The following is a 24,372-nucleotide window of genomic DNA, read 5'->3' on the forward strand; positions in this document are numbered from 1 at the left end:
TATGATGACATGTCATCAACGACCCAGTGCACTTGCTGGTTAGTTATGCGAAGTTGTGAAGAATGTGAGTGAACCATAGTAGTGTGCACCAAGTCTTTGGAGCCATTACTAAGAATTGTTCGAGTTATAAAAAGTGTAAATCACAATTTTGCCTATCAAGTTTTTGGCGCCGTTGCCGGAGATTGTTCGAGTTTGGACAACTGACGGTTCATCTTGTTGCTCAAATAAGGTAATTTTCTTCTTATTTTGTTTTTAAAATTACCTTATTTTGTTAAGAAAGGTTCAATATTTAAATTCTAGAATCACATCTTTTAATTTCTTGTTAGTCAAGTAATCAATTTTAAATTTTTAAAAAGATCAAATCTTTTCCAAAAATATCCTTTTCAATCATATCTTTTCAAAATATCTTTCTCAAATCATATCTTTTTCAAAATTGATTTCAAAAATCTTGTCTAACTTCTTATCTTTTCAAAATTGATTTTCAAATCTTTTTCAACTAACTAATTGACTTTTTGTTTGTTTCTTATCTTTTTCAAAACCACCTAACTACTTTTCTCTCTCTAATTTTCAAAAACTCCTCTCTCTTTTTCAAAATTCTTTTAATTAACTAATTATTTCAAATTTTAATTTTTATTTTATTCCTTTTCTTAATTTTCGAATTTTAACTTTAATATTTTTCTTTTATTTTAGCTAAATTTTCAAAAATTCTTCCGTCTCATCTCTTTCTATTTATTTATTCATTTACTAACACTTCTCTTCATCTCAAGATTCGAACCCCCTCTTCCTCTCTGAGTTCGAATTTTTCTCTTTTCCTTCTTCTATTCTTTTCTTCTTCTACTAACATAAAGGAACCTCTCTACTGTGGTAAAGAGGATCCCTATTATTATTTTTTGTTCCCTTCTTTTTCATATGAGCAGGAGCAAGGACAAGGACATTCTTGTTGAAGCAGATCCTGAACCTGAAAGCCTGAAAGGACCCTAAAGAGGAAGCTAAGGGAAGCTAAAGCACAAGCCTATGGAGAGGACTTGACAGAAATTTTCAAAAAGGAAGAGGAGATGGCAGCCAAAAATAATAACGCAAAGAGGATGCTTGGTGATTATACTACACCTACTTCCAAATTTGATGGAAGAAGCATCTCAATCCCTGCCATTGGAGCAAACAATTTTTAGCTGAAGCCTCAACTAGTTGCTCTAATGCAACAGAACTGCAAGTTCCATGGACTTCCATCAGAAGATCCCTACCAGTTTTTAACCGAGTTATTGCAGATCTGTAAGACTGTTAAGACTAATGGAGTAGATCCTGAAGTCTACAGGCTCATGCTTTTTCCTTTTGCTGTAAGAGACAGAGCTAGAACATGGTTGGACTCACAACCTAAAGATAGCCTAGACTCTTGGGATAAGCTGGTCATTGCCTTCTTGGCTAAGTTCTTTCCTCCTCAAAAGCTGAGCAAGCTTAGAGTGAATGTTCAGACCTTCAAACAAAAAGATGGTGAATCCCTCTATGAAGCTTGGGAAAGATACAAGCAGATGACCAAAAGGTGTCCTTCTGACATACTTTCAGAGTGGACTATTTTAGATATATTCTATTATGGTCTATCTGAGTTCTCTAAGATGTCACTGGACCATTCTGCAGGTGGATCCATTCACCTAAAGAAAATGCCTGCAGAAGCTCAAGAACTCATTGACATGGTTGCAAATAACCAATTCATGTACACTTCTAAGAGAAATTCTGTGAGTAATGGGATGCCTCAGAGGAAGGGAGTTCTTGAAATTGATGTTCTGAATGCCATATTGGCTCAGAACAAAATGTTGACTCAGCAAGTCAACATGATTTCTCAAAGTCTGAATGGATGGCAAAATGCGTCCAACAGTACTAAAGAGGCATCTTCTGAAGAAGAAGCCTATGATCCTGAGAACCCTGCAATGGCAGAGGTAAATTACATGGGTGAACCCTATGGGAACACCTATAATTCTTCATGGAGAAATCATCCAAACTTCTCATGGAAGGATCAACAAAAGCCCCAACAAGGCTTTAATAATGGTGGAAGAAACAGGCTTAGTAATAACAAGCCTTTTCCATCATCTTCTCAGCAACAGACAGAGCATTCTAAGCATAGCTCTTCTAGCTTAGCAAATATAGTCTCTGATCTATCTAAAGCCACTTTAAGTTTCATGAGTGAGACAAGGTCATCCATCAGAAATCTGGAGGCACAAGTGGGCCAGCTGAGTAAGAAAATCACTGAAACTCCTCTAGTACTCTCCCAAGCAATACTGAAGAGAATCCAAAAAGAGAGTGCAAGACGATTGACATAATCAAAATGGCCGAACCTAGAGAGGAAGGGAAGGACATGAATCCCAATGAGAAAGACCTCATGGGAAGTCTCCCAGACAAGAAGGAGTTCCCTATTGAGGACCTAAAGGAATCTGAGGCTCATATAGAGACCATAGAGATCCCTTTAAACCTCCTTCTGTCATTCATGAGCTCTGAAAACTATTCTTCCTCTGAAGAGGATGAATATGTAACTGGAGAGCAAGTTGCTCAATATCTAGGAGCTATCATGAAGCTGAATGCCAAATTGTTTGGTAATGAGCTTGGGAAGATGCACCTCCCTTGCTCATTAGTGAACTAGATACATGGGTTCAGCAAACTTTACCTCAAAAGAAACAAGATCCTGGTAAATTCTTAATACCCTGTACCATAGGCACTATGACCTTTGAGAAGGCTCTGTGTGGCCTAGGGTCAGGCATAAATCTTATGGCACTCTCTGTAATGGAAAAACTAGGGATCTTTGAGGTACATGCTGCCACATTCTCATTAGAGATGGTAGACAAGTCAATAAGAAAAGCTTATGGATTGGTAGAGGACGTGTTAGTGAAGGTTAAAGGCCTTTACATCCCTGCTGATTTCATAATCTTAGACACTAGGAAGGATAAAGATGAATCCATCATCCTTGGAAGACCCTTCCTAGCCATAGCAGGAGCTGTGATTGATGTTGACAGAGGAGAGCTAGTCCTTCAATTGAATAGGGACTACCTGGTATTTAAAGCTCAAGGATCTTCCACTGCAACCATGGAGAGGAAGCATGAAAAGCTTCTCTCAATACAGAGTCAAACAGAGCCCCCACAATCAAACTCTAAGTTTGGTGTTGGGAGGCCACAACCAAACTCTAAGTTTGGTGTTGAACCCCCACATTCAAATTCTAAGTTTGGTGTTGGGAGGTCCCAACAATGCTCTGATGATTTGTGAGGCTCCATGAGAGCTCACTGTCAAGTTATTGACATTAAAGAAGTGCTTATTGGGAGGCAACCCAATTTTTTATTTATCTATATTTTTATTGTTCTTTTATGTTTTATTAGGTTCATGATTATGTGGAGTCACAAAACAATTACTAAAATTAAAAACAAAATAAAAAACAGCAGAAGAAATAGCACACCCTGGAGGAAGAGCTTACTGGCGTTTAAACGCCAGTAAGGAGCATTTGGATGGCGTTCAACACCAGAACAGAGCATGAATCTGGCATTAAACGCCAGAAACAAGCAGCAGTATGGTGTTTAAACGCCAGGATTACACCCTGAGGAGAGCTGGCGTTAAACGCCAGAAACAAGCATGGAACTGGCGTTTAACGCCAGAAACATGCTGCAGATTGGCATTGAATGCCCAAAACAAGCATAAAGCTGGCGTTTAACGCCAGAAACAAGCTTCAGTCTGGCGTTAAACGTCAGGATTGTAGGCAGAGGGCGTTTTACACGCCTAATTGGTGCAGGGATGATTTATCCTTGACACCTCAGGATTTGTGGGCCCCACAGGATCATCTCAGGATCTGTGGACCCCACAGGATCCCTACCTACCTCAACTCACCTTCTCTCTTCTTCACACAATCCAATAACACTCTTCCCCAGAAATCCTTCACCAATCACCTCAATCTCTCTTCCCCATCACCTCTTCACCACTCACATCCATCCACTCTTCCCTATAAACCCCACCTACCTTCAAATTCAAAATCACTTTTCCCACCCAAACCCACCCTAATGACTGAACCTACTACCCTCTCCCTCCACTATATAAACCCCTCTATCCTTCTTCATTTTCACACATCATAACCCTCTCTTCTCCCCCTTGGCCGAATACACACCCGTCTCCCTTTCCTTCATATTTTCTTCTTTTTCTTCCATTCTTTCTTTTCTTTGCTCGAGGGTGAGCAACATTCTAAGTTTAGTGTGGTAAAAGCATAGCTTTTTTATTTTTCCATAACCATCTATGGCACCTAAGGCCGGAGAAACCTCTAGAAAGAGGAAAGGGAAGACAAAAGCTTCCACTTCCGAGTCATGGGAGTTGGAGAAATTCATCTCAAAGGTCCATCAAGACCACTTCCATGAAGTTGTGGCCAAGAAGAAGGTGATCCCTAAGGTCCCTTGTATCCGGAGATCCGACATGAGATCCAAAGAAAATAATTTGAAATGCTTAGTAATGACTTCCATCAACAAGTCGAAATCTTAATGGTTCAAGAGTTCTATGCCAATGCATAGATCACTAAGAACCATGATCAAAGTATGAACCCGAATCCAAAGAATTATCTTACAATGGTTCGGGGGAAATGCTTAGATTTTAGTCCGAAAAATGTAAGGTTGGCATTCAACTTGCCTATGATGCAAGAAGATGCACGCCCCTACACTAGAAGGGTCAACTTTGATCAAAGGTTGGACCAAGTCCTCATGGACATATGTGTGGAAGGAGCTCAATGGAAAAGAGACTCTAAAAGTAAGCCGGTTCAATTGAGAAGACTGGACCTTAAGACTGTGGCTAGAGGATGGTTGGAATTCATCCAACGCTCCATCATCCCCACTAGCAACCGATCTGAAGTAACTGTGGATCGAGCCATCATGATCCATAGCATCATGAGTGGAGAGGAAGTAGAAGTTCATGAAGTCATCTCTCTAGAACTCTACAAAGTAGCCGAAAAGCCCTCTACCTTGGCAAGGCTAGCTTTTCCTTATCTTATTTGCCATCTATGCTACTCAACTGGAGTTGTCATAGAAGGAGACATCCTCATTGAAGAGCAGTGACAAACTTAGAGGGGGGCGAGTAGTGGCCTCGCCCCCCCCCCCCCCCAAAAAAAATTTTTAGAAACTATATTTACATATGAGATATGTATTTAAAAAATAAAAAATATTATATAATTTAGTATTTTTATATGTGTTATTTTTTATTATGTGATAGATTTATATTTTAATTGTTTAATTCACTAATAATTTTCACTTAACTAATTTAATATCATACCCTCAAGTCTTTGTAACTTTCAAATTAGTTTTTATATAATAATCTCTATATTTATTTAAAAAATCATTTGTTTATTTTATATTAACATATTTAAAATTTATATATTATATTAATAATAACTTACGTAGTTATAATTGGTATCACATTGTGTACTTTAGATATTCTTTTCTTATAAAAAAATACTTATTTTTCTTCTAAATTTATGTTGTTGAAAGAAAAACTTTTATAAAAATATCTTATATCTTGTATTCTATAAAGGTATTGCGTCTTTCAAATAATTAATAATTTATCATTTATTTTTAAATTTTTAAAAAAATTTGAAAGAATTAATTTTAATTAATAAAATATGTGATATTTTTAACTAAACACGCTATAAATTATTGGTACTTTATAATTTTATAATGCACTATTGATATTGTTATATTTTTTTAAGTATTGTGAAAAAAATGTATAATTATATATATATATATATTGATAAATTTTTTGAAAAATTAACTCTAATAATTATTTTTATGAAATGAAAAAAAATTATCTAAAATTCAGCCCCTCCATACTAAACTTTCTGGATCCGTCCCTGTTGAAGAGGACAAGCCCATCACTAAGAAGAGGATGGAGCAAACAAGAGAGGCCATCCATGGATCTCAAGAGACGCATGAGGAAGCTCATTATCAAGAAATCCCTGAGATGCCTCAAGGGATGCACTTTCCTCCAAACAACTATTGGGAACAACTCAATACTTCTCTAGAAGGATTGAGTCATGATATGAACCAATTAAGGGTGGAACACCAAGGGCTCTCTATCATTCTCTATGAGATTAGAGAAGATCAAAGAGCTATAAGAGAGGAGCAACAAAGGCAAGGAAGAGACATAGAGGAGCTCAAGAACGCCATTGGTCAAGGAGAAGGTGCTACCATCACTAAGGTGGACTCATTCCTTAACTTCCTTGTTCTTATCTCTCTGTTTTTCAGTTTTTAAGCTTCATGTTATCTATGTTTGTGTCTTTACTACATGATCATTAGTATTTAGTAACTATGTCTTAAGGCTATAAATAATTCCATGAATCCTTCACCTTTCTTAAACGAAAAATGTTTTTAATACAAAAGAACAAGAAGTACATGAGTTTCGAATTCATCCTTGAAATTAGTTTAATTATATTGATGTGGTGACAATACTTTTTGTTTTCTAAATGAATACTTGAACAGTGCATATTTTTGATCTTGTTGTTTACGAATGTTAAAATTGTTGGCTCTTGATAGAATGATAAAAAAGAAAATGTTGTTGATGATATGAAAAATCATAAAATTGATTCTTGAAGTAAGAAAAAGCAGTGAAGAACAAAAGCTTGCGAAAAAAATATAAAAGAAAAAAGAAAAAGCAAGCAGAAAAAACCAATAGCCCTTAAAACCAAAAGACAAGGGTAAAAAGGATCCAAGGCTTTTAGCATCAATGGATAGGAGGGCCCAAGGAAATAAAATTCAGGCCTAAGCGGCTAAATCAAGTTGTCCCTAACCATGTGCTTGTGGCATGCAGGTCCAAATGAAAAGCTTGAGACTGAGTGGTTAAAGTCGTGATCCAAAGCAAAAAGAGTATGCTTAAGAGCTCTGGACACCTCTAACTGGGGACTTTAGCAAAGCTGAGTCATAGTCTGAAAAGGTTCACACAGTCATGTGTCTGTGGCATTTATGTATCCGGTGGTAATACTAGAAAACAAAGTGCTTAGGGCCACGGCCAAGACTCATAAAAGTAGCTGTGTTCAAGAATCAACATACTTAACTAGGAGAATTAATAACACTATCTGAACTCTGAGTTCCTATAGATGCCAATCATTCTAAACATCAAAGGATAAAGTGAGATGCTAAAACTGTTCAGAAGTAAAAAGCTACAAGTCCTGCTAATCTAGTTAGAACTAATATTCATTGATATTTTGAGATTTATAGTATATTCTCTTATTTTTATCCTATTTGATTTTCAGTTTCTTGGGAACAAGCAACAATTTAAGTTTGGTGTTGTGATGAGTGGATAATTTATACGCTTTTTTGCATTGTTTTTAGGTAGTTTCTTGTAGGATCTAGCTACTTTTAGGGATGTTTTCTTTAGTTTTTATGCAAAATTCATATTTCTGGACTTTACTATGAGTTTATGTGTTTTTTTGTGATTTCAGGTATTTTCTTGCTGAAATTGAGGGACCTGAGCAAAAATCTTATTCAGGCTGAAAAAGGACTGCTGATGCTGTTGGATTCTGACCTCCCTGCACTCGAAATAAATTTTCTGGAGCTACAGAACTCCAAATGGCGCGCTCTCAACGGTTTTGGAAAGTGGACATCCAGAGCTTTCCAGCAATATATAATAGTCCATACTTTGTTTGAGCTTAGATGACGCAAACTGGCGTTCAACGCCAGTTCTATGCTGCATTCTGGAGTAAAACGCCAGAAACACGTCACAAACCAGAGTTAAACGCCAAAAACACATTACAACTTGGCGTTTAACTACAAAAGAAGCCTCTACACGTGAAAAGCTCAAGCTCATCCCAAGCACACACCAAAGTGGGCCCCAGAAGTGGATTTCTGCATTTAGACTTATTTTAGTAAACTCTAGTAACTAGTCTAGTATAAATAGGACATTTTACTATTGTATGAGACATCTGGGATTTTACATCTTTGATCACATTTGGGGGCTGGCCATTCGGTCATGCCTGGACCATCACTTATGTATTTTCAACGGTGGAGTTTCTACACACCATAGATTAAGGGTGTGGAGCTCTGCTGTACCTCGATTTTCAATGCAATTACTACTATTTTCTATTCAATTCAGCTTATTCTTGTTCTAAGATATTCGTTGCACTTCAACCTGATGGATGTGATGATCCGTGACACTCATCATCATCCGTCCTTATGAACGCGTGACTGACAACCACTTCCGTTCTACCTTAGATCGAGCGTGTATCTCTTGGGTTCCTTAACCAGAATCTTCGTGGTATAAGCTAGAACCCTTTGGTGGCCATTCTTGAGAATCCGGAAAGTTTAAACCTTGTCTGTGGTATTCCGAGTAGGATTCAAGGATTGAATGACTGTGATGAGCTTCAAACTTGCAATTGTTGGGCGTAGTGACAGACGCAAAAGAATCAATGGATTCTACTCTGACATGATCAAGAACCGACAGATGATTAGCCGTGCTGTGACAGAGCATTTGGACCATTTTTACTGAAAGGATGGGAAGTAGCCATTGACAACGGTGACGCCCTACATACAGCTTGCCATGGAAAGGAATATGAAGGATTGAAGGAAGGCAGTAGGAAAGTAGAGATTCAACAGGAACAAAGCATCTCCATACACTTATCTGAAATTCCCACCAATGATTTACATAAGTATCTCTATCTTTCTTTTATGCTTTATTTATTATTATTTTCGAAAACCATTATAACCATTTGAATCCGCCTAACTGAGATTTACAAGATGACCATAGCTTGCTTCATACCAACAATCTCTGTGGGATCGACCCTTACTCACGTAAAATTTATTACTTGGACGACCCAGTGCACTTGCTGGTTAGTTGTGCGAAGTTGTGAAGAATGTGAGTGAACCATAGTAGTGTGCACCAAGTCTTTGGAGCCATTACTAAGAATTGTTCGAGTTATAAAAAGTGTAAATCACAATTTTGCCTATCACTATGGAAGGCAGTTCCCGTCATTCTCTGTTTATCTGTTAGCCACAGATTTGAGTAGAATTTCTGGACCATATTTTTTCCCACCTTTATCTCAGGATTAGCTAGGATTTCCCAACCTCTATTTCGAATCTATTCTTGGATGTCTGGATATTCATCTTCTTTCAGATCGAACTTAACTTTCGGGATCACTGACCTCAAACCCATTATTTTGTGATAATGGTCTGAATGTTCTTTGGTTAAGAACCTCTCATGATTCCAAAGTGATTTTGGATTATTCTCTTTCTTGCCTCTTAAAGTGGTTTATTTTTCTTTAGGGGCCATGATTTTGGTGAGGTTTTGCTCAGTGATCATAGAAAAATACACCAAACTTAGAGGTTTGCTTGTCCTCAAGCAAAAGAAAGGAAAGGAGAGGAATAGAGGGGGAGACAGATTCGAATGGTGGAGGTATGGGGATGGCCTAACGTGTATTTAAAAGGGAGGGGGTGGGTTTCGAAAATTTTGAAAAAGATATGATAGAAAGATATGATTTGTAAAAGATGAATCATGATATGAAAAAGATGAGATTTTAAAATTCAAAAGATATGGAAAAGATATAAAGAAGTTAAATCTGAATTTTTGTTGATGCATCTAAGAATTAAAAGATGATATGATGAGTTGGAAAAGATTTGGAAAGAAATTGAGAAGATAAATGAGTTTTTGAAAAAGATTTGAAAGGGATTTTGAAAGAAAATTAAAAAGAATTTAGAAGACTATTAAATTTTTGAAAATTGAATTTGAGAGATGAAAATTTGTAACATGTTTATGCAGAAAATTATGAATTAAAACATGAAAATTTGAAAAAAAATTGAAGTGAAAACAGAATCACCTCCCCCTGTCAGTACTGGCGTTAAACGCCCAGAATGGTATCCATTCTGGCGTTTAACGCCCATTTGTTGGCCAATTTGGGCGTTTAACACCCAGCCAGGTACCTTGGCTGGTGTTAAATGCCAGGAATCCTTTGTCACTGGGCGTTTTTCTGAATGCCCAAGATGTTGCAACTCTGGCGTTAAACGCCCAGAATGGTATCTTTACTGGTGTTAAATGCCCAGAATGGTATCCATTCTGGCATTTAACACCCAAAATGCCTCTTACTGGCATTTTCAAGCCAGTGAGCTCCTTTTCTCTGCTTTTTTTGTTCTGAATCTTTCTGTGACTCTGTAAACTTCTGCATTTGACAATTAACCTTAAAGATAATTTATATCAAACTCCTATAATTATTATTTAAATAACAAGAACCCTTGCTAATGACTGGGTTGCCTCCCAGCAAGCGCTTCTTTATTGTCTTTAGCTGGACTTTTACTGAGCTTTAGTCTAGTCTCAGTTTTGAGCATTCTTGCTCAACATTGCTTTCAAGATAGTGTTTGACTCTCTGTCCATTAACAATGAACTTTTTGTCAGAGTCAATATCCTGAAGCTCTACATATCTATATGGTGACACACTTGTGATCACATATGGTCCCCTCCACCGGAATTTTAATTTCCCAGGAAACAATCTGAGCCTAGAGTTAAACAGTAGAACCTTCTGTCCTAATTCAAAGACTCTGGATGACAGTTTCTTGTCATACCACCTTTTTTCTTTCTCTTTGTAAATTTTTGCATTTTCGAAAGCATTGAGTCTGAATTTCTCTAGCTCATTCAAATGGAGCAATCTTTTCTCTCCAGCTAACTTGGCATCAAGGTTTAGGAATCTGGTTGCCCAATAGGCCTTGTGTTCCAGTTCCACTGGCAGATGATAGGCTTTTCCATACACAAGCTGGTATGGAGAGGTCCCTATAGGAGTTTTGAATGCAGTTCTGTATGCCCATAGAGCATCATCCAGACTCCTTGCCTAATCCTTTCTACGGGTACTTACAGTCCATTCCAGGATTCATTTTAGTTCTCTCTTTGAGATTCAGCCTACCCATTTGTCTGTGGATGATATGGAGTTGCCACTTTGTGGTTAATTCCATATCAGATCAGAGCATAGTCAAGCTGTTTATTGCAGAAATGAGTTTCTCCATCACTGATTAGTATTCTGGGGACACCAAATCTGCTGAAGATATGCTTCTGGAGGAACTTCATCACGGTCTTAGTATCATTAGTTGGTATTGCAATTGCTTCCACCCATTTAGATACATAGTCTACTGCCACCAGAATATAAGTGTTTGAGTATAATGGTGGGAAAGGCCCCATGAAGTCAATACCCCATACATCAAACAACTCAATCCCTAAGATCCCTTGCTGAGGCATGGCATAACCGTAAGGCAGATTACCAGCTCTTTGGCAACTGTCACAGCTACATACAAACTCTCAGGAGCCTCTATAGAGAGTAGGCCAGTAGAAACCACATTAGAGGACTTTTGTGGCTGTCCGCTCACTTCCGAAATGTCCTACATATTGTGATCCATGGCAATGCCATAGGATCTTCTGTGCCTCTTCTCTGGGCATACACCTACGGATTATTTCGTCTGCACATCTCTTAAAGAGATATGGTTCATCCCACAAGTAGTACTTTGCATCAAGAACTAATTTTTTTGTTTGCTGCCTGCTGTACTCTTTGGGTATGAATCTTACCGCTTTATAGTTTGCAATGTCTGCGAACCACGGTACTTCCTCAATGGCAAAGAGTTGCTCATCCGGGAAGGTTTCAGAGATCTCAGTAGAGGGGATGGATGCCCCTTCTACTGGTTCTATTTGGGACAGATGATCTGCTACTTGGTTCTCTGTCCCTTTTCTGTCTCTTATTTCTATATCAAACTCTTGCAGAAGCAACACCCATCTTATGAGCCTGGGTTTTGAATCCTACTTTGTGAGCAGATATTTAAGAGCAGCATGGTCAGTGTACATAATCACTTTTGATCCTACCAAATAGGATCTGAACTTGTCCATGGCATAAACCACTACAAGAAATTCCTTTTCTATGGTTGTGTAATTTTTCTACGCATCATTTTAAACACGGCTGGCATAGTAAATGACGTGCAGAAGCTTGTCATGCCTCTGTCCCAATACTGCACCAATGGCATGGTCACTGGCGTCACACATTAGTTCAAATGGTAATGTCTAGTCTGGTGCAGAAATGACTGGTGCTGTGACTAGCTTAGCTTTTAGAGTATCAAACGCCTGTAGACACTCTGTGTCAAAGACAGGGTGTATCAGCAGCTAGCAGATTGCTTAGAGGTTTTGCAATTTTTGAAAAAATCCTTTATAAACCTCCTATAGAATCCTGCATGCCCCAGAAAGCTTCTGATTGCCTTAATAATGGTAGGTGGTGGTAATTTTTCAATTACCTCTACCTTAGCTTGATCCACCTCTATTTCCTTATTCAAAATTTCGTGCCCAAGGACAATTCCTTCAGTCACCATAAAGTGACATTTCTCCCAGTTTAAAACCAGGTTAGTCTCTTGGCACCTTTTTAAAACAAGTGCTAGATGTCCAAGACAGGAGCTGAATGAGTCTCCAAATACTAAGAAGTCATCCATGAAGACTTCTAGAAATTTTTCTACCATATCAGAGAAAACAGAGAGCATGCATCTCTGAAAGGTTGCAGGTGCATTACACGGACCAAATGGCATCCTTCTATAGGCAAATACTTCAGATGGACAAGTGAATGCTATTTTTTCTTGATTCTAAGGATCTACTGCAATTTGGTTATAACCTGAATAGCCATCCAAAAAGCAGTAGTAATCATGACCTGTCAGTCTTTCTAGCATCTGGTCTATGAATGGTAAAGGAAAATGATCCTTTCTAGTGGCTGTATTGAGTCTTCTGTAGTCAATACACATACGCCACCCTGTAACTATTCTTGTAGGAACCAGTTCATTTTTTTCCTTATGAACCACTATTATGCCACCCTTCTTGGGGACTACTTGGACCGGGCTTACCCAGGGGCTATCAGAAATAGGATAAATAATCCCAGCTTTTAGTAATTTAGTGACCTCTTTCTGCACTACCTCCTTCATGGCTGGATTCAGTCGCATTTGTGGTTGAACCACTAGCTTGGCATCATCCTCTAAAAGGATCTTGTGCATGCATCTGGCTGGGCTAATGCCCTTAAGATCACTTATGGACCATCCAAGAGCTGTCTTGTGTGTCCTTAGAACTTGAATTAGTGCTTTCTCTTCCTGTGGCTCTAAGGTAGAGTTTATGATTACAGGAAAAGTGTTATCTTCTCCTAGAAATGCATCTTTCAGGGATGGTGGTAGTGGTTTGAACTCGGGTTTATGAGGCTTTTCCCCTTCCTGAGAAGTTTTCAGAGGTTCTTCTATTTTCTCTGGTTCCTCTAGATCAAGCTGAACATCTTTAAAGATGTCATTTAGCTCTGATTCGAGACTCTCAGTCATATTGACCTTTTCCACCAGAGAGTCAATAAGATCAACTCTCATGCAGTCTTTTGATGTGTCTGGATGCTGTATAGCTTTGACAGCATTCAACTTAAACTCATCCTCATTGACTCTCAGAGTCAATTCCCCCTTTTGGACATCAATGAGAGTTTGTTCAGTTACTAGGAATGGTCTTCTTAGAATGAGAGTAGCACTTTTGTGCTCCTCCATTTCTAGCACTACAAAGTCAGTGGGAAAGGCAAATGGCCCAACATTGACAATCATGTCCTCAACCACGCTTGATGGAAATTTTACGGAGCCATCAGCAAGTTGGAGGCATATTCTAGTTGGTTTGACTTCTTCAATCAAACCAAGCTTCCTGATAGTGGATGCAGGTATCACGTTGATACTTGTTCCAAGATCACATAAAGTTGTCTTGGTACAAGTACCCTCTAATGTGTATGGTATCATAAAGCTTCCAGGATCTTTAAGCTTCTCTAGTAAGCTCTTTAAAATGACTGCACTGCATTCTTCAGTGAGAAAAATTTTTTCAGTCTCTCTCCAATCCTTCTTATGGCTTAAGATCTCTTTCATGAACTTAGCATAAGAGGGTATTTGCTCAAGTGCCTCTGCAAATGGAATCTTGATTTCAAGAGTCCTACGATAGTCTGCAAAGCGGGCAAATTATTTATCCTGTTCCGCTTGGCGGAGTTTCTGAGGATAAGGCATCTTGGCTTTGTGTTCTTCAACCTTAGTTGCTGTAGGTTTATTTCCTAATGAGGTGGTTGGAGAAGCCTTCTTAGAGGGGTTACTATCAGCACTTGCAGGTGTCTAATCCCTCATTGGCGTTTGAACACTAGGATTGGGGCCTGGATGGGCATTTAACGCCAGAACTAGACACCCACTGGGAGTTTAACGCCAATTTTCCCCCTTTTCTGGCATTTGAACGCCAGAATTGGGCATCCACTGGGCGTTTAACGCCAATTCTTTACCCTTTTCTGGCATTTAAACGCCAGAAGTATTCCTCTCTGGGCTCTTACTGTCCTCAAAGAGATTTTGAGCAGTGATTTGCTCATCCTCTGTCAATTGTTCCTTTCTTGGCTTTTTGCTGATTTTAGTTGAGGTATTTAATGTCTTCCCACTCCTTAAATGAACAGCTTGTCACTCTTCTATTATCTGTTTGGATAACTGCTGTTTTGTCTACCCCTTTTTTTTTGCCCTTTAAGCAGAAAAATTATGCTCAGGTGCTCCCTATACTGCTCACAACTCTTTATTCAATCAACCATCATACAATTCACAAAAAATGCAATTTGATATTATTCATCTACTACTAAACACAACATACATGTGACTATGCCAACAATTAAGTTGCACAAACAAATTTGTATGAAACATCTACCTACAATGGCAACTCAAATCACTTATTAAGCAAAATTAAAAGAGTGTGGAAAGAGTTTACCATGGTGGGGTGTCTCCCACCTAGCACTTTTATTTTAAGTCCTTAAGTTGGACATGTTGAGAGACTCATTGTCATGGTGGCTTGTGCTTGTACTCATCCTGGAACTCCCACCAATGCTTGGTTTTCCATTGTGCCCCAAGATTTCTCATGGATTGAGCCAAGTCTTGATGGAGTTCTTCACAAGCTTGGGGCTCCCAAAGTTGATCTTCTTCTTGTGATCCGGGATCCCACACTTTATCTTCACACCCGTCTTGAAGTTGATCATCATTATTGGTCCATCCGGGCGGTGAACAAGATGAATTCTCTATGAAATTCCCAACAAACCTCCTAGACCCATCTATTTGAGCACTATTCCCACCTTTGTATTCAACTCTTGAAGTATCAACCAAAATGAGCCTTGATTTACAATGCCAACCACGAAACATCTTTCGCTTGCGCTTCATCCCACAAAGCATCCGAAGTTGGCCATCCATTTCAAGCAAGCCATACTCAAGTGGGACAATAAAGCTAATAGAAATGAATTTTACCCACTCAAGTGAAGGAGTAGATGACAACCTAGGCAAAGATGCTTCCAACGATCTTGACAAAGCGTATTCCACTCCCCTCCTTCTATTTCTAAGGACTTCCACCTCTTCACAAGATCTCTTAATCTCAATCCTTTGTTTAACAATTTTATCTAAACCTTTTCCCTTACTAAAATCATAATAGGGAGTGTAGGAAAAGTTTACCTCCTCAACGCTTCCAAATCCAACGGGAGAAGGTTCTTCATGCTCAAAGGATTCTCCACCACTAGGACTTGATGCTTGCTCTTCATTGCCATGGGAACTCAATTCTTGCTCTATTCCATCCAAGTCTTCATATGGAATATGCCTTGGAAAGTGTGCACTTTCCTCCCTAGCATCAATTTCAATCATCTTGGAGGGGTTTTCTTCAACTCTATGTTCCCATGGAGGCTCCGCATCTCCTAAGTCTTCTACCACTTCTTCCTTGTCTTCAACAATTAAAGCTTCCTCCAATTGTTCCAATACAAAGCAACTTCCCTCATTTCCCACCGGATTTTCCAATCTCTCCTTCATGCTATGTTCTTCATTTGATTCTCCACATGTAGCCATGGGAGTTCCTTGAGTGTTCAAGCATTGGGAGGCTAATTGATTTGTTACCGCATCCAAGGCGGCCATGAAATTTTGCACATCCCTTTTCATCTCTTCTTGCCCTTGAACAAGAACACCAAAGGTTTCATCTATTAGAGGTTGGGGTGGGTGGAAGGGTTCATCATTTTGGGGGAAGGGTTTATAATAGAAAGGTGGTTCTTCTTGGTAGAGTTGTGGTGGTTCAATGTTTTCCATTCTTTCCACTTGTTGCACAACACACTCCATGGTTGCTTGAAATCGATCCAATGCTTCTTTGAGATGATCCCTTGACTCTTGTTCCTCTTGGATTATATGATTAGGATCATGTGGCTCTTGGATTGAAGAATATGAGTATTCTTCCATGGGAGGTTGTGGTGGAAAGTAGTATTCATCTTGTGGTTGAAAATTCTCATTTATTGGAGGTGGTTCATCTTGGTAATAATATGGAGGGGGTGGCTCTTGAAAATATTGATGTTGGAATGGTGGTGGCTCTATATGTGGTTCATATGTCTCATATGGTTGTTGGTAGGATGGATATGGATTAGGGTCATGTGAAGGTGGTTGGTGAAAATGGGCTTGTGAGTGTGGTTGAGGGCTATGTTGAGGATATGATTCATAGGCATATGGTGGTGGTTCTTGAAAATCACAAGGAGATTCACCATAGCCATTTGATTGGTATGCATCATAGAATGGCTCTTCTTCATAGTGCATTGGTGGAGGTTGTTGCCATGAGGATTGATCATATGCATATGGCTCCTCCCACCTTTGGTTATCCCATCCTTGATACACATCTTCATTGAAGCTCTCATTTCCTACAACATAATTAGAACCAAACTCATAGCCAAAGTGAGAATTCATTATGGAAAAACAAAATAAAACTAACAAAAACTAGAAAATAAAGCAAAAAGCAAGATATTCACACTATTCACATATATACAATAACCAATAACATAACACCATTGCAATTCCCCGGCAACGGCGCCATTTTGATGAATAGATTTTTGACGGTTTAGAATTTCACAAATGAAATCTCGTTGTAAAGTATAGTTTCTAAACCAAACAATAATCCTTTCATACAAAAAGTTGTTTGTCACTAGTACAAACCCCTAAAATTTATAAACCGAAGTATTGGACCTCGGGTCGTTTTCCCTAGGAATTGTAATGAAGTGTCTTGTTATTGGTTGTGAGTTATTTTAGGGTTTTTAAGATTTTGGACAAAAAATATAAATGGCAAAGAAAGTAAACTAACAACTAACAAAGCTCTTGGCAAGATATGAGAACTAGAAGTCCTATCCTAGTTATCCTCTTCAATTGTGATAACAAATTGTCCATTACTCCCACTTAGTTGACCTCTAACCATGGAGGAAAGTCAAGTAGATGAATCAATTTGATTCCTCAAGTCCTAATCAACTCCTAAAGAAAAGACTAGCTTTAGAGGCATTCAAATCAATTAGCAACTTCTAATCATCAATCACCAAAGGAATTAGATAACTCAAGAGTCACTAGTTACTCTACCTAGGCCAAGAGGAACAAGACCTACACTAAAATCCAACCAAGCATTTCATCAAACACTTGGAAGGTGTAAAAAGAAAGCATAGTAAATCAATAACAAGAATAGAATCTAACAACAATTATTGCAAAGGAATTAACAACAACAATCAAGGAAATCACAATTATCATGAATTACCTCAAATTGCATTATTGAAAGAAAACGAAGGAACAACAATCTATCCAAAACAAAATGAAGAATTACAATTATTAAAGCACATAACTAGAAAGAGGAAGATGAGAAGATTAAGACTTGATTAAGGAGAAGTGAATTAAAGCATGAATTAAACCTAAATCTAAGAAGAGAGATTAACCTAAACCTAATCCTAATTCTAGAGAGAAGTGAGAGCTTCTCTCTCTAAACTAAACTAAAAACTAAAAACTATGACTAATGGTAACTAACTTCTAATGTCTTCCCCCCTTCAATCCTTGATCCTTTTATTCCTTTCTATCAGTAATTGGCGCCAAAATAGGTTCAGAAACCCTTCCAAATCGCCAGGCACGTGTTGCTTTTAATGAAGTCATGTGCGAACTTCGACGCGTGCGCGCAGGGTACACGTGCGCGTCCCTGGCCGTTTCTGCAATGTGCGTGCGGGCGCCTTATGCGCGTGCGCGTGCTCGGCTGATTTCACTTCTTTGACTTTTCATGCTTCTCTCCACTTGTATGCTTCCTTTCTTGCTCTCTTTGATCCATGCCTAGTCTATTTCAATCCTGGAATTACTAGCAAACACATCAAGGCATCTTATGGAATCAAAGAAGAATTAAAGTTCATCAAAATAAGGCTTAAAAAGCATGTTTTTACACTTAAGCACAAATACGGGAGAGATTACAAAACCATGCTAATTCATAGGCTCAATGCGAGAAGAGGTCATCAAAATATTCTAAATTCAATACAAGATAAACCCTAAAAATGGGGTTTATCATACAGATGCTGATTTCTAACAACTGTATCAATGAGCTCTTGAGCCTCTTCAATTGTCTTTCTCATGTGTATAGATCCACCAGCTGAGTGATCTAGAGATAACTGCACCCATTCTAAAAATATTTCAGAGGGGCACTTCCTTAGCATCTCTCTGTACCTCTCCCAAGCATCATAAAGAGATTCATTATCCTCTTGTTTAAAGCCTTGGATGTCCAGCCTTAGCTGTGTCATCCTTTTTGGAGCGAAATATTGATTCAGGAATTTGTCTGACAACTGTTTCTATGTTCTTATGCTGGCTTTGGGTTGGTTATTTAACCACCTCTTAGCTTGGTGTTTTACAGCAAATGGAAATAGCAATAATCTCTAGACATCTTGATCTATTTCTTTATCACGTACTGTGTCAGCAATTGGTAAGAATTGTGCCAGAAACTCAGTAGGTTCTTCCTGTGGAAGACCGGAATACTAGCAATTTTGCTGCACCATGATAATGAGCTGAGGATTTAGCTCAAAAGTGTTAGCTCTTATGGGGGGGTATACAGATACTACTCCCATATGAAGCAGTAGTGGGGTTAGCATATGACCCCAGAGTCCTTCTGGACTGTTCATTTTCACTTAGGTCCATCATGGAGAATGGGAGATGATGTAGATTGGAGATAGAAATATTATATTTATTACTTAAATTTTTTTTAGAAAATCAAAAATAAAAGAAGATAAAATAAAATAAAATAAAATAAATGAAAGATTTTGGGTGAGGATTTTCGAAAAGTGAAGAGAGAGAAAGTGGTTAGGAAGTTTTGAAAAAGATATGATCTTAAAATTTTAAAGATTGAAACTTTCTTAACAAGAAAACACCAAACTTAAAATTTTTCAATCAATTTAGTGAACCAAGACGAGATTCAAAAATTGTATGTAAGAAAAAGAAAAAGATTTTGAAAAATTTTATGAAGGATTTTCGAAAAAAAATAAAAAGAGAAGATTGAAAAAGAGTTTGTTTTGAAAAAGGTTTAAGAAGATAATTTTAAAAATTAAAATTTTGACTTGACTAACAAGAAACTACCAAATTTTAAAAATTTTGACTAAATCAACTCAAGGAATTCGAAAATTATGAGTGAATAAAGGAAAAGATCTTTTTTATTTTTTTGAATTTAATGAGGAAAGAGAAAAACAATAAAAAGACACAAGACTTAAAATTTTTAGATCTAATGCTCCTTATTTTCGAAAATTTGAAGAGAAAACACCAGGGAGTACCAAACTTAAAAATTTTAAGATCAAAACACTCAAGAACAAAAGACTCAAGAACACTGTGAAAACTCACAAGAACAACAAGAACATAAAAAGAACACCAAGAACACTTTTTGAAAAATTTTTAAGGTAATAACAACACAAGAAACACCAAACTTAAAAATTTTTATACTCTAGACACTAATAATTCGAAAATACACAGGAAAAATGAGGAAAGACACCAAACAAGAAAATTCAAAGATCAAACAAGAAAAATAAACAAGAACAACTCGAAAAATTGAAAGAAAATAACCACATGCAATTGACACCAAACTTAAAACATGAAACTAAACTAAAAAAATAAATATTAATAAAGAAAAATGATATTTTTGAAATTTTTTTAAAAAAATAAAAGACTCTAAACCAAAAAGACAAATTTTTCCTAATCTAAGTAACAAAATAAACCGTCAGTTGTCCAAACTCGAACAATCCCCAACAATGGCACCAAAAACTTGGTGCATGAAATCACAATCACACTTTTGCGATTCCGCACAGCTAACCAGCAAGTGCATTGGGTCCTCCAAGTAATACCTTACATGAGTAAGGGTCGATCCCACGGAGATTGTCAGCTTGAAGCAATCTATGGTTATCTTGTAAACCTTAGTCAGGAGATTAATAATGAAAAGAGTTTTGTTTGTAAAAAGTAAAAGAACATGAAATGAATAATACTTGTTATGTAGTAATGGAGAACAGGTTGAGGATTTGGAGATGCTCTATCTTCTGAATCTCTACTTTCCTACTGTTGTCTTCTTCATGCACGCAAGGCTCCTTCCATGGCAAGCTGTATGTTGGTGGATCACCATTGTCAATGGCTACCATATGTCCTCTCAGTGAAAATGGTCTAACTACGGGTTTCGTAGGGCTAATCATCTGTCGCTCTCACTCGTGCTGGAATAGGATCCATTGATCCTTTTGCAGACTGTCACTGCGCCCAACATTTGTGAGTTTGAAGCTCGTCAAAGTCACCCCTTCCCAGATCCTACTCAAAATACCACAGACAAGGTTTAGACTTTCCAGATCTCAAGAGTGCTGCCAATTGATTCTAGCTTATACCACGAAGACTCTGGTTTCTTGGATTTAAACACTCTATTGTCAGGAGAGGCAATCAAACTCGTGAACCAAGAACCAAAGAGATACACACTCAATCTAAGGTAGAACGGAAGTGATTGTCAGGCACGCGTTCATAAGTTGAGAATGGTGATGATTGTCATGGATCATCACATTCATCATGTTGAAGTGCGAATGAATATCTTAGAATAGAAACAAGCGTGATTGAATAGAAAACAGAAATAATTACATTAATCCATCGAGACACAGCAGAGCTCCTCACCCCCAACCATGGGGTTTAGAGACTCATGTTGTAGAAGATACAAATTCATATGTAAAATGTCATGAGGTACAAAATGAATCTCTAAAAGTAGTTTTTATACTAAACTAGTAACCTAGGTTTATAGAAAATGGGTAAACTAAGATAGATAGTGCAGAAATCCACTTCCAGGGCTCACTTGGTGTGTGTTTGGGCTGAACATTGAATCTTTCACGTGCATAGACTATTCCTGGCGTTAAACGCCAGCTTTAGTGCCAGTTTGGGTGTTTAACTCCAACTTTTATGCCAGTTCTGGCGTTTAATGCTAGGAAAGAGTAAAAAGCTGGCGTTTAAATGCCAGTTTGCGCTATCAAATCTCGGACAAAGTATGAACTATTATACATTGCTGGAAAGCCCAACATGTCTACTTTCCAACGCAATTGAGAGCGTGCCAATTGGGCTTCTGTAGCTTCAGAAAATCCATTTCGTGTGAAGGAGAGTTAGAATCCAATAGCATCTACAGTCCTTTTTCAGCCTCTGAATCAAATTTTTGCTCAGGTCCCTCAATTTCAGCCAGAAAATACCTAAAATCACAGAAAAACACACAAACTCATAGTAAAGTCAAGAAATGTGATTTTTGCATAAAAACTAATAAAAATATACTAAAAAGTAACTAAAGCATACTAAAAACTACATGAAAATACCACCAAAAAGCGTATAAAATATCCGTTCATCACTCCTCACGCCGTCTTGGAGTAAACTAAGATGTCGTTTATGAAAACCACCACGAACCTGTCCAGAAAGGGACGAAAGACTCTGTTCATATAATCCATGAAAACAGCAGGTGCATTCATTAATCCAAAGGACATCACCACAAACTCGTAATGTCCATAACGTGTCCAAAACGCGGTCTTAGGGATGTCATCCTCCTTCACCCATATCTGATGGTAACCGGATCTCAAGTCTATCTTGGAAAACACCCCATCTCCTTGTAGTTGATCCATCAAGTTGTCTATCCTTGGCAACGGGTACTTATTCTTCACATTCACTTTGTTCAACTAGCGGTAATCCACACACAGTCGCATTCCTCCATCCTTCTTTGTTACCAATAAAACTAGCGCTCCCCACGGTGATACACTCGGTCGAATGAACCTCTTGGCCAGAAGCTCTTCCAACTGAACCTTTAACTCGGCTAGCTCTTTTGGAGCCATCCTATACGGTGCAATCGACACTGGTCCAGCTCCAGGCACCAAGTCTATCGCAAACTCAATCTCCCGTTGAGGTGAACTCAGGGATATCTTCCAGAAATACCTCCGAAAAATTCCTAACTACCGGAGTCTGATCTAAGGCTTGGGTATCACCCGAAGCATTAGCAGTTAACAAGATGTAACCCTGACACTCTTCCCCACTAAAGCGCACCACTACAGAGTTCAGGTAGTATCCCGCGGCTATTACTGCTCCACTCTCTCCTTCCGGCATAAACTGATTTGTCTACTCAAGGCAATCCAACAAAACCCAATTCTTCGATAACCAATCGAACCCCAAAAGCAACTCCAACCCAACCATAGGTAAACAGATCAAATCCTATACAAAATCTCTATCCTCAAGCTTGAAACCTACTTGCTTACAACCTGATCTAGTCATAACTGTCTGATGTGGAGTATGTACATGTAGATCAAAAGGTAACTCTGACACTTTCAAGACTAATTCCTCAACTTTAGCAAACGAGATAAACGAATGCGATGCTCCAGTATCATATAATGCAATTAAAGTCTTATCACTAAATAAACAAATACCTCTCATCAACGGATCTGCCTTGGAAGCATCCTTGGCATTCACAGCAAAGACTCGCCCCTGGTGCTGACCCTGACTCGCATTCAGGTTCTTCCCACGAGCTCAACCCCTCGCGATATGACCAGGCAATCCACAATTAAAGCACCCACTCTGGCTCCCTCTTCCCTTACCACGCTAAAACTGATCATGAGTGTTCTTCCTGAAACCTCCTTGACCTTGGTGGGCGTACCCTCCTCTCTCGAAACTCTGACCCCTCGGATGGTGATACTTGCCACGCCCTCCGCTGCTGCCTCCTCTATGAGTGTCCTTGGACGCAGCCACTGTCTTGGCATATTCCTCCACCACCCTTGCTTTGTTCACTAAGTCAGAGAAGACACGGATCTCCATAGGAGCAACAGCAGTCATAATGCTATCCTTCAAACCCCTCTGGTACTTAATACACCTCCAGCTCTCGAAGGTCTCCGGGTCACCCTGACACACCCGAGAAAACCTACAAAGCTCTTCAAACTTGTTGGTGTACTCAGCCACAGACATGGAATCTTGCTTCAACTGCATAAGCTCCATCTCCTTCACTTCCCTTGCAGACTCAGGGAAGTACTTCTTGTAAAAAGCCGTTCGGAACACATCCCACAGAACCTCAGCATTCTGTAGTTGTAGCAAGAGACACTCTGCTTGCCACCAAGGCTGGGCCTCTCCCGCAAGCTGATAAGCAGAAAACTCCACATACTGATTGTATGGAACATGCTGTGCCTGTAAAGCACGCTCCATGGCTTGGAACCAATGGTCCGCTTCAGTGGGATTAGTTGATCCTCGGAATGTTGGTAGATGAACCATGAGGAAGGTTGCCAAAGTCATCGGAATGCCTCCTATGTTATCTCTGTTTCCTTCAGCGTTAGCATGAGCATTCCCTTCACCGTTCACATTTTCGTTGCTATTCCTGTTTCCGTTGCTGTTCCCGGCCGGTTGACCTAGCCTCTGCACAGCTTGCAGAGTCGCAGTAGCATTCGCCTCCATAGTGTTGGCCAGATTCTCCATCGCCGCCATGAATTCGGCATGGTTGTCCGCCGGTAGCTCGTTCTTACTCTCACATGAACGTACTCGACCTCGCCCGCGAGTAGCCATGTAGGATTTCTGTCTACACCAAACAATCGATATCAAGGTGATTAGTCTCAATATCAAAAGTCTAGTGCTTCAATTTATCCCAAACAGACACTCACAAACAAGCATGCTATGCATATATCAAACAGATAACCTAATAGCATCAAAGAAAAGACACATAGAGTATGCACTAAAGCACAATCGGTCCATCCCTCAGGCTCACGAAGACGAATCGCTCTGATACCACTAAATGTAACACCCTAATTAGCCTAAGCCTTGCCTCGTGTTGTAAAGCAAAGATTAATCAAGGGTTACGACAGTTCTAAGCTTATTTATATATTATATATAGAAGGAGTTGATAATATCTAGAAGCCTGATGAAGAATATAGCTCAAACACCGGATTTGAAAAGCGCAAAACGTACTAACGTAGCTACTAACTTAAAACTTAAGAACCAGGTATAGAATGACAAAACATCATAGTATAATAGTATAATATCATAAGACACTAGCCACGACTCGCGGAGTTTAAGCCGGCTAGCCATATACAGACCATGT

At 38.7% G+C, this 24,372-nt stretch overlaps 1 non-coding gene across 1 annotated transcript; it reads right to left on the reverse strand.

Moving 5' to 3' along the window:
* Positions 1-1,448: 1,448 nt before the first annotated feature.
* LOC112713670 (small nucleolar RNA R71) lies at positions 1,449-1,552 on the reverse strand. Its single transcript, XR_003158640.1, has one exon. It is a non-coding gene; the product is annotated as a small nucleolar RNA R71 (small nucleolar RNA).
* Between the last annotated feature and the right edge of the window lie 22,820 nt (positions 1,553-24,372).

Source organism: Arachis hypogaea, chromosome 9 (genome assembly GCF_003086295.3).
Source record: "Arachis hypogaea cultivar Tifrunner chromosome 9, arahy.Tifrunner.gnm2.J5K5, whole genome shotgun sequence".
In the NCBI taxonomy this organism is placed as follows: domain Eukaryota; kingdom Viridiplantae; phylum Streptophyta; class Magnoliopsida; order Fabales; family Fabaceae; genus Arachis; species Arachis hypogaea.